A 10120-nucleotide genomic window follows, 5' to 3' on the forward strand; every position below is an offset into this window, starting at 1 on the left:
CCCTACTTCCCCGTCGCCATCTTGGACCCCCTCGAGTTTTTGCTTTTTTTATTCAGATATAATTTTAATTTATCTGTTGAAATGAGTACTAAAGAAACTAAAGATACTTCTGGTGCTTATCTGAAAAATTATACTTTAAAATATTCTGTATTCTGTTTGTATAATGCCCATAATCTTTTTATTCTTCCTAGATATAAGACTTTGAATACTACATTGTTTTATAATATATAGGTTCATTAATAAATGTGTCCTTTCAGATTGCATTCCATACCAAAACAGTTTAAGATTCCTTTTTTACTAGGTCTTTATAGTATATTTCTTTGGAATAAAATGACAATGTTGTCTAATTTTAAAAGTTTTATAAAGATTATGCAATGTAAAGGCCTTTCTAAGGTGAATATTTAACTGATGTCAAACTAACTTTTATTTATATGAATTACATGTATTGTTACACTTGTAATTTTGTAATCAACTTTTTAATAATTGTTTTTCATTTCTTGCATCTGAAGAATGAAAATTATGGAATAATTCACAGATTTTCATATCATCCTTTGCAATTGCCATGTTAATCTCTGTATTGGTGTAATTTTGATATATGTGCTGCTGAAGCATATAATGTCCTCTAAATTAAGGTAGTTAATGATGCAATATTTATACAGGATTATATCCTTGGGTGTCTATATGTAACAAGGAAACATTATTGTTCCTAACAATGCTACTGATCTTTCCCTAAAATTCTGTGTATAATGGAAAATAATTATATTGTTCAATTGATTGCTCACGTTTGCAATTTTTTTGTCAATGATTATTTTAAATCTTTTTCATTTTAGATTTAATCATACTTTGAAGCATTTTTAGCTAGGTCCAAAGGGGATGGCTTTTTCAAGTACTTATTTATCCAACTGAGTTAGCTCTGTGTAGCTAACAGATTCAAAGTAAGCCTTGCTTAAGAGCTACTTCTAAACTTCTGCAGCTGAAATTTTCCCAAATGAAGTCTCATTGGCACAAATGTCTACTTGACACTTTACCATTCTTCCATGTAATATCAGACCAACCAGAATATCTTACCCTGATAGTGTAAATTGTCTTACTCGAACAAAACAAATCTTAGTTCCAAGGGATTATAGAAAGATGAATATTTCAGACAGAACTTTTCAGACTAGAAGGTTTTTATCAAAATATAATTTTTTATTATACCTACCATTTCAAAAGTAGCTAAAGCCAAGAAGGTGAAAAAATTGTTCATATGCATGATTACCTAATGTCCTGGCCTATCTACCTTCCAACCAGGCAGGAACTTAGACTAATGCTTTTCTATCACCAAATATTTTCATAGCTCCAGGAGAAGTCCATATGTTTCTCCTTGATATTAGGCCTTAAATTGGTAATATTTCCTCTTTCCTTCAGTCTGTAAATCTACAAAAGGTAAAGGTTTAAGTCTAACTCTACCAAACACTGAGGTAGAGATACTGGAATAATACTTTAAAACAGAGTTGCTTTTGATACCCTAACAAAAACAGAACAATGCAAAACATGTGCCATTATATTATGTTATATATAGTTATATATTTTATATTTATATGTGCTGATTTTATATTTCACACAGTGAAACTTACTAGAATCAATTGATAATTTGAAAAGTAAATTGATATTTATTTATTCCAATAAATAGAATTGGAATATAAATAATTAGGCTTAGAATATATATTAGAATATAAAAAGTATCAATGCAATGTCTTCGAAATAAACTTGTGATACCTTCTATGTGTTCATGGTCTTCTGAATTCACATTGTTAAAAATCAATGTTGTTTCCTCTAATCTATAAGAGATTTTACTCTGATGCTCTTTTTATTGTTTTAACTCACTGGTCTCAAACTGTTTTTCTCCATATTTCTGATGCATTCCTACAGATTATACTCCAATTGTGCTAATATGATATCTAAAAGACATTATTCTTCTATAGACCCATGGGTTCTAATATCTTATGGCTGAGTTACCTGCATCATTAGATAACAGGGGCAAGACTTCTCACCTAAGCCTACGCAACATGCCAGCAGAAAGTAACTGAAAATCCATCTCAATTTCTCATTTCTTATATTTCAGGGCTCCAACTCCTTGAGAAACAAGAATTAGCAGCAAGCAATTGTGTAATGCAAGGCAACTTAAAATGAAAGATGAAGTCACAAAATCGAGAGAAATTACTGTATTTCAAACTGAATTTACAGATGGCCAGCCCATATGAGTGAACAAGATCAGAAAATGTCACAAGATTATTTTTAATACCCCTTCCCTAATGACTAATGTAATATATCAGTCCAGCATAAGTGGGCCCAAAAAATAGTTCCTGTAAGGATGGATCCATGATTGATCTACCATGGTCAGGAAAACTTGACTTAGAGGTCAAATGTAATTCAGTAGAACATTAATTGAGAAGATCGGTAGTGCTTCAAAACACTGGTACTTTAGTACAACTTGGTTCTGTGGTATAAAAAGGTTGTCATTCTCAAACCAAACTACATTTAATCTCCTGAAAGTGTATTCCTTTTCAAATAAACTTTTTGAAATCACACTTGCCAAAATAACCTTTGATAAGTAGATGACACTTAGTGACATTACAAGTTTTTCAAGTGTAGCGAGCAAGATACAATAGAGTTGATTTATTTACCCAGCACTAATGTCAAACAGGTTCAAACATTCATTAAAATCTAGAAATAGTACCACGCACCATTTGTGTTGTTCAGTAGGTGCCTTCCAGAAATTTGTTAAATGGATCAGCCTCCCATATTTCAACCCCAAACGTTAGCTAATAAAGTAAATTTCATCACTTAATAAGGGGCATTTTAAAAAGTCATAAATACTTGCCTTATCATATACTGTTTTGTTTTCCCTCTGTCTAGCATAGTAATAAATATGTCTTTAAATCTTGAGTATGGTTACTCATCTGAGATGTGACAAAATCTATCTTCTATTTCTATCATATTTCTCTATAGTAGTAAATGTTGGTTTTCTTCTTTTTCCAAAACTTATAGGAGGTAGAAAGTCTTATTCCATGTAAAATAAAATAATCACACATCATTTTACAAAGCCCTTTATAAAAACTGGTAGCTAAGAATACATTCAAAGCCATTTTTAAACTTTCTTGTTGACTAAAGATTAATCTTCAAATGAATGAGAATATAATCATGTCTAGGTGTTTCAAGTCTCCAGTCTTGCAAATTGTTATTGCAGATGAATGAATTATGGAAATATAAGCTGACATCAGTTCAAGTATATGCAGGACTGAAACTCCATGGAATGTATATAAACCTTTCAAATATTAACAGACAGTTTAACAGAATGACTATCAGGAAGTTGAAACCAGACAGGCATAATAGTAAAGACATAGAATGAATGAAAAATGGAACAAGGGGCAAGTACAGCTAGAATACTCAATCTACACATTTGAGAAAGGAAGTGGTAAATTGGAAATAAATCTTGGGGAAGGGAGTGGTTGAGAATGATAGAAGGAGTCACTGTGATCCAGGAGCAATGGATAATTAGGTGGACATATTTAATTGTAAGACATTTGCACAACCTTTGGAAATTCAGTTAAAAAACACAAAAACACATAAAAATCACAACCAAACAGCACTCTCTAGGGAGTATGAATATGACCTCTCAAAAATTTTAAGCAGTTAATGGAGGGAAGTCTTGGTAAAAGCAAACAAAGATGTTCAAAGAGGGCAGTTTGGTGTAGGGGAGGATTCCGAAAAGATTTAAATAGATTATCTAAGGTTATAAATCACCTATATCTGTGCAAATATTATCTTTCTTCTATGAGTTCTCTTTGTCTGAACTGGATACTCCAGTCCTGTGCCACAATTGATAGCTTGGAAAGATGGAATGGAAGAAACAAGATGCAGAACCCATTACTCCACTGTAGAGAAAACAATCCACTATTTTTTCTCTCATCTCTCTTCACTACATTTTATTCATACTTTTAGGTCAATTCTTTTTGAATTACATTTTCTTTCTTTATTCTGGCAAAGTAATTGGTCAAATAATTCACTAAAGATTATTTGCCATTTTTTTGATTATGCTGTTTAATTGACTAAGCGAGTCCATTAAACTTTCCTCTTGCATTTGGTTGCCATGAAACAACATCTATGTTAATGAGGACAAATCTAATGTAAAAATTGTCTCCAGAAAATCAGTCAAAGAAGCTGTGATTACAAATACTTGGCTAACTTTTTTATTTTTCCTTTACCTTGAAAGTCTTCTTGTGTCTAAATTGCCCAGAAAAATAAGTACTCCATCACTTTTTGTTTCAATCAATTCTAACCTCAAGGATATATTTTGCTAACAAGATGCTTAGAGGAAACCAAAAAATACTGCATTTTTATCTTCTCACTTAAGACTCTCCTTACATACCATATCAGGAACAGTGAAGTTATTCTTTGCAAAATTATTACAATATATTATTTTTCTCTTGTTCTTGCATTTGCTCACCAAGATGTATGGAGAAGAATAGAGGTAAATCACCCATTCCTTGGAAGAAAGGTCTGTTACAAAAGGACAACACTTCTGTGTCCTACTTGTATGTCCTCCTCTCAGCTCTTTCCTGATTTCCAATTAAACACAGCTTCTTGGCTTCAAGTCTATTGAAGCCTCACCCACTGCTTCATCTTCATAATTTCTCTTTTAAAACTCTTTTAAGGGTAGAGACCCAGCTATATACAACCAATCTGAAAAAGATCACAAACCACAAAATCTAAAGGAGTTTTATGACTCTTCAGGAGGACGATTGGGAGACCTAGGATTCCCCATGCCAATCGTTTGCTCATCATATTCCTGCCTCGGTTTGTCCCCTTTCCTATTGGCCAATACTCGTCTCTGTAACTGATCTGGATATGACCAGGTGTCAGGAATGGTAGTGCTTAGAGCCCCGTTCTTTTTTTGTCTAGGAGACAACTCCTCCGCTACTGGCACTCTCAGCAATCACTGGCAACCCAATGACTCATATCCTTTTGCAGGTTTGGTACGTGTTCCCCCATTCATTGTTCTGGCTACTAATGACTCTCAGTTTTCCCAGGTTCAATTGATTCGTCCGCGCACTAAAAGAGCAGTAGGATTGATCCTTGCAATCGGGTCCGTAATCATTGCTACAGAGGCTTCAGCTACCACCGCCGCTATATTGCTGTCCCAAAGCGTGTCCACCATGAAACAGATAAACCAGCTCATCCCTCAATCATCTTAAGGGAGGCCTCCTTGTGCTCCAACAACGAATAGACTTGCTCCAAGAACAGATTACGTTTCTTTGATTACAACAAGGAGGAATATGTAATGCTATGACTACTTCTGTCTGTCAGCTTTCCACTCCCGCACCCAATTTCACTGAACTTAGTAACTACATCAAAGGCCCTTGCTCCCTTAAGTACTTAAACTTCACCCAAAACTTGCTGCATGATCTTACCCACCTAAACCAGACCACCATACAGCTTATTCCCGCTGCCTCCTTTTTAGAAGATGTGCTTTAAAAGTTACAACAATGGTTTTTGCCATCCTCTCTGGTCATCTGGGGAGGCCTTGCACTTGTAGGGCTTACTCTCCTAGGAATTATTAAATGCTTGCACTCCTGGCAAAAACGCCTCCAACAACGGGTCACCATAATGATGGTCCTTTTAATAGAAAAGGGGAAAATTGTGGGTAGAGCCGGTCAGATCTGGTTGAGTCTGCTAGAGTAGCAGTTGAAGCACACTTCCTGCTCATAGAGACGTGACCCACAGGCACGTCTGCCTAGCTTGCAAGCCATGAACTGTCCTTGCTCCCTACATGCCCCTGGGGGCCCAATCAGTGCCTGTCACCAAGCAGTGCCCATCATCAACTCCCCGCTAAGTAATTGGCTGGGAAGGACTCAGGAGGTTGGGAAACCTGGGGCTATAAAATCCCAACCCTTGTGCAGAAATAAACCAGACCTGCTTAAGCCTGTTCTCCTAACGTTTGTTCCTTGAGTGCGTCGTTCACACTTACCTCCTGCCAGAGATCTAGCCCTACAATGTAGCAATGGGGGAGGCCTTATAGTCCTTCACCTTCATTAGACTTGAAGCTAAGAATCTGTGATTAGTTGGAAATCAGGCAAGAGCTAAGAGGAGGATAGAGAAATAGGACATAGGAGCATTGTCCTTTTGTAAAAGACACTGTCATCCAAGGTATGGGTGATTCAACTCTATTCTTCTCCATACATCTTGTTGAGCAAATGAAAGACGAAGAGAAAAAAATAATCTATTGAAATATTTTTGCAAAGAATAACTTCACTGTTCCTGATATGGTATCTAAGGAGAGTCTTAAGAGAGAAGATAAAAGTGCAGTATACTTCAGTTTCCTCTAAGCATCTTGTTAGCAAAATATATCTTTGAGGTTATAAGTGACTCATCCAAAAATTGGTGGAGTACTTATTTTTGAGGGCACTTTAGACACAAGAAGACTTTTAAGGTAAAAGAAAAAAGAAAAATGTATAGCTAAATATTTGTGATCACAGCTTCTTGGACTGGTATTTTGGAGACAAAGTTTTACATTAGAGATTGTCCTCATTAACATTGATGCTGGGTTTCCGTGGCAAGGGGGAAGTTTAATGGACTCACTTGGACAAGAAAACAGATGATAGAAAAAAATGGCTAATAATATTTAGTGAATTATTTTGACCAATTACTTTGGCAGAACAAAGAAGGAAATATATAATTCAAATCACTTGACTTAAACTTATGAGTAAAACTAGTCAATAGAAATGAGAGAAAACGTAGAGGACTGTTTCCTCTCCAATGGAGTAATGGGAATGGGTTCTTGATCTTGTTTCTTCCATTCTATCTTCACAAGCTATCAAGTGTGGCTCAAGACTAGAATATCCAGTTCAGACCAAGAGAACTCACAGAAGAAAATATTTGCAGCAGATGTAGGTGATTTATAACTTTAAACAATCTATTTACATCTGTTAAAAATCCTCCTCTACCCAAAATTGCTCACTTCGAACAGCTTTGTATGCTTTTCCCAAGATTGTCCTTCATTAACTATTTAAAATTTTGAGAGGTCATAACCGTACTCTATAGAGATTGATGTTTGGTTGTGCTTTTTGTGTGTTTTTGTTTTTTGTTGTGTTTTTTCACTCAATTTCAAAAGGTTCTGAAAGTGTGTTACAATTAAATATGTCCATCTAATTGCCCAATGTTTCGGGATCAGAGTCACTCCTTCTATCATTCTCAACCAACCCCTTCTACAAGATTTATTTCCGATTTACCACTTCCTTTCTCACATGTGTATATTAGGTATTCTAGCTGTACTTGCCCCTTGTTCCATTCTTCATTCATTCTATGTCTTTACTATTATTACCATTATTTCAACTTCCTGATAGTCATTCTGTTAAACTGTCTGTCAGTACTTTGAAAGGTTTAAATACATTCCATGGAGTTTCAATTCTGCATATACTTGAACTGATGTCAGCTTATATTTTCATAATTCATTCATCTGAAGTAACAATTTGCAAGACTGGAGACCTGAAGCACCTAGACATGATTTCATTGCCATCCATTTGGAAGGTTAATCTGTAGTCAACAAGAAAGTTTAAAAATAGCTTAGAATGTATTCCTAACTACCAGTTTTTATAAATGGCTTTGTACAATGGTTTGTGATTATTTTATTTTACATGGGATAATATTTTCTACTACCTATAAGTTTTGGCAAAAGAAGAAAACTAAAATTTACTACTGTAAAGGAAAATGATAGAAATAGAAGACAGATTGTATGTTTGTCAAATCTCTGATGAGTACTCATATTCAATTCTTTAAGTCATATTTCTTTCTATGTTAGACAGGGAAAACATAAAACACCATATGATAAGGCAACTATTCATGACTTTTTAAAATGTACTTATTATGTCATGAAATTTACTTTATTAGCTAATGTTTTGGTTTGAAATATGGGAGGCTGATCTATTTAACAAATTTGTGAAGCCACCTACTGAAAAACACAAATGGTGGGGGGTACTATTCATACACATTAAGGAATGGTTGAACCTGTTTGGCATTAGTGCTGGGTAAATAAATCAACTCTATTGTAACTTGCTCCCTACACTTGAAAAACTAGTAACCTCACTAAACATCATCACTTGTAAAGTGTTTTTTTTGGCAAATGTGATTTTTTAAAGTTTATTTGAAAAGGAATATACTTTCAGCAGATTAAATGTAGGTTATCATTTGTTTGAGAATGACAACATTTTTATACTACAGAACCAAATTTTACTGAAGTACCAGTGTTTTGAAGCACTAAAGATCTTCTCAATTAATGTTTTTCTGAATTATATTTGACCTCTATGTCAAGTATTCCTAGCATTGGTAGACCAATTATGGATCTATCTTTCAGGAACTATTTTTTAGCTTGCTGATACTGGACTGAAATCATTCATCAATCATTAAGAGAGGGGTATTACAAATAATCTTGTGACATTTGTGGACTTTTTCACTCATATGGGATGGTCATCTGAAAATTGAAAGTTTGAATTACTGTACTTTCACATTTTGTGATTTCATCTTGCATTTTAAGTTGCCTTGCATTTCCCAATTGCTCACTGCTAATTCCTGCATTTCAAGGAATTGGGGCCCTGAAATATAAGAAATGAGAAATTGAGATGGGTCTTCAATGACTTTCTCTTGGCATGTTGCATGGGCGTAGGTGGGAACTCTTGTCCTAGTTATCTGATGATGCGGATAACTGGGACCTGGGATCCTAGGACCCATGGATCCTGTGGAAGAATAATACTTTTTAGACATCATATCAGCAAAATTTGAGTATAATCAGTAGGAATGTTTCAAAAATATGGAGAAAAACAATTTGGGACCAGCGAGTTAAAACATTAAACAGAGCAGCAGAGTAAAATCCCTTATAGGTTAGAGGAAAACATTGTTTTTTTTACCATGTGAATTCAGAAGACCAAGAACACGTAGAAGGTATCACAAGTTTATACCAAAAACATTGCATTGATACTTTTTATATTCTAATATATATTCTAATCCTGATTATTTATATTCCAATCTATTTATTGGAATAATATAAATTAGTCAAATTATCAATTAATTCTACTAAGATTTACTGTGTGAAATATAAAATCAGCACATATAAATATAAAATATATAATTATCTATAATATAAGAAAATGTTTTTCATTGTTCTGTTATGGTTAAGGTATCAAAGGCAACTGTTTTAAAGTATTATTCCATTACCTCTACCTCAGTGTTTGATAGAATTAGAACTAAAGCTTTACCATTCAGAGATGTACAGCCTAGAGGCAAGAGGAAACACTGTGATTAAAACACTCCCAATTTAAGGCCTAATAAGGAGGAGAAACATATGGACTTCTCCTGGAGCTATGGAATATATTTGGTGATAGAAAATCAGTGGTGTAACTTCCTACCTGGTTGGATGGTAGACAGGCCAGGACATTAGGTAATCATGCATATGAACAATTTTTTCACCTTCTTGGCTTTAGCTACTTTTGAAATGGTAGGGTGTAATAAGCAGTTATATTTTGAAAAATACCTTCTAGTCAGAACAGTTCTGTCTGAACTGTTCGTCTCTCTATAATCCCTTGTAACTATGATTAGTTTTGCTCCAGTAAGACAATCTATGCTGTCAGGGTAAGACATTCTGGGTGGGCTGTTCCTACATGGAGCAAGGGTAAAGGGTCAAGGAGACATTTGTGCCAGCAAGACCTCATTTGGGAAATCTTAAGCTGCAGATGTTTAGAAGTAGCTGTTAAGCAAGGCTTACTTTGAATCCATTAGCTCCACAAAGCTAACTCAGTTAATAAGTAAGTACTTGAAAATCAATCACCTTTGCACCTATCCATAAAGGCTTCAACGTATGACCAAATTTCAAATGAAAATGATTTAAAATAGTCATTGACAAAAACTTGCAAATGTAAACAATCGAACAAACAACATAGGTTTTTTTCCACCATACACAGAATTTTACAGAATTAAGATGAATAGCAATTTTGGGAACAATAAGGTTTCCTTGATACAAATAGGCAACCAAAGATCTATGCCTACCTTAAGATTGCAGCATTAATTACTTAAATTTACAGGATAGTAC

At 34.5% G+C, this 10120-nt stretch overlaps 1 pseudogene; it reads right to left on the minus strand.

The window, feature by feature from the left end:
* Positions 1 to 513: 513 nt before the first annotated feature.
* On the minus strand, positions 514 to 612 carry LOC122095540 (annotated as a pseudogene).
* Positions 613 to 10120: the final 9508 nt, after the last annotated feature.

The sequence above is a fragment of the Dipodomys spectabilis genome, unplaced genomic scaffold (assembly GCF_019054845.1).
Source record: "Dipodomys spectabilis isolate Male_0828 unplaced genomic scaffold, ASM1905484v1 ptg000359l, whole genome shotgun sequence".
Classification (NCBI taxonomy): domain Eukaryota; kingdom Metazoa; phylum Chordata; class Mammalia; order Rodentia; family Heteromyidae; genus Dipodomys; species Dipodomys spectabilis.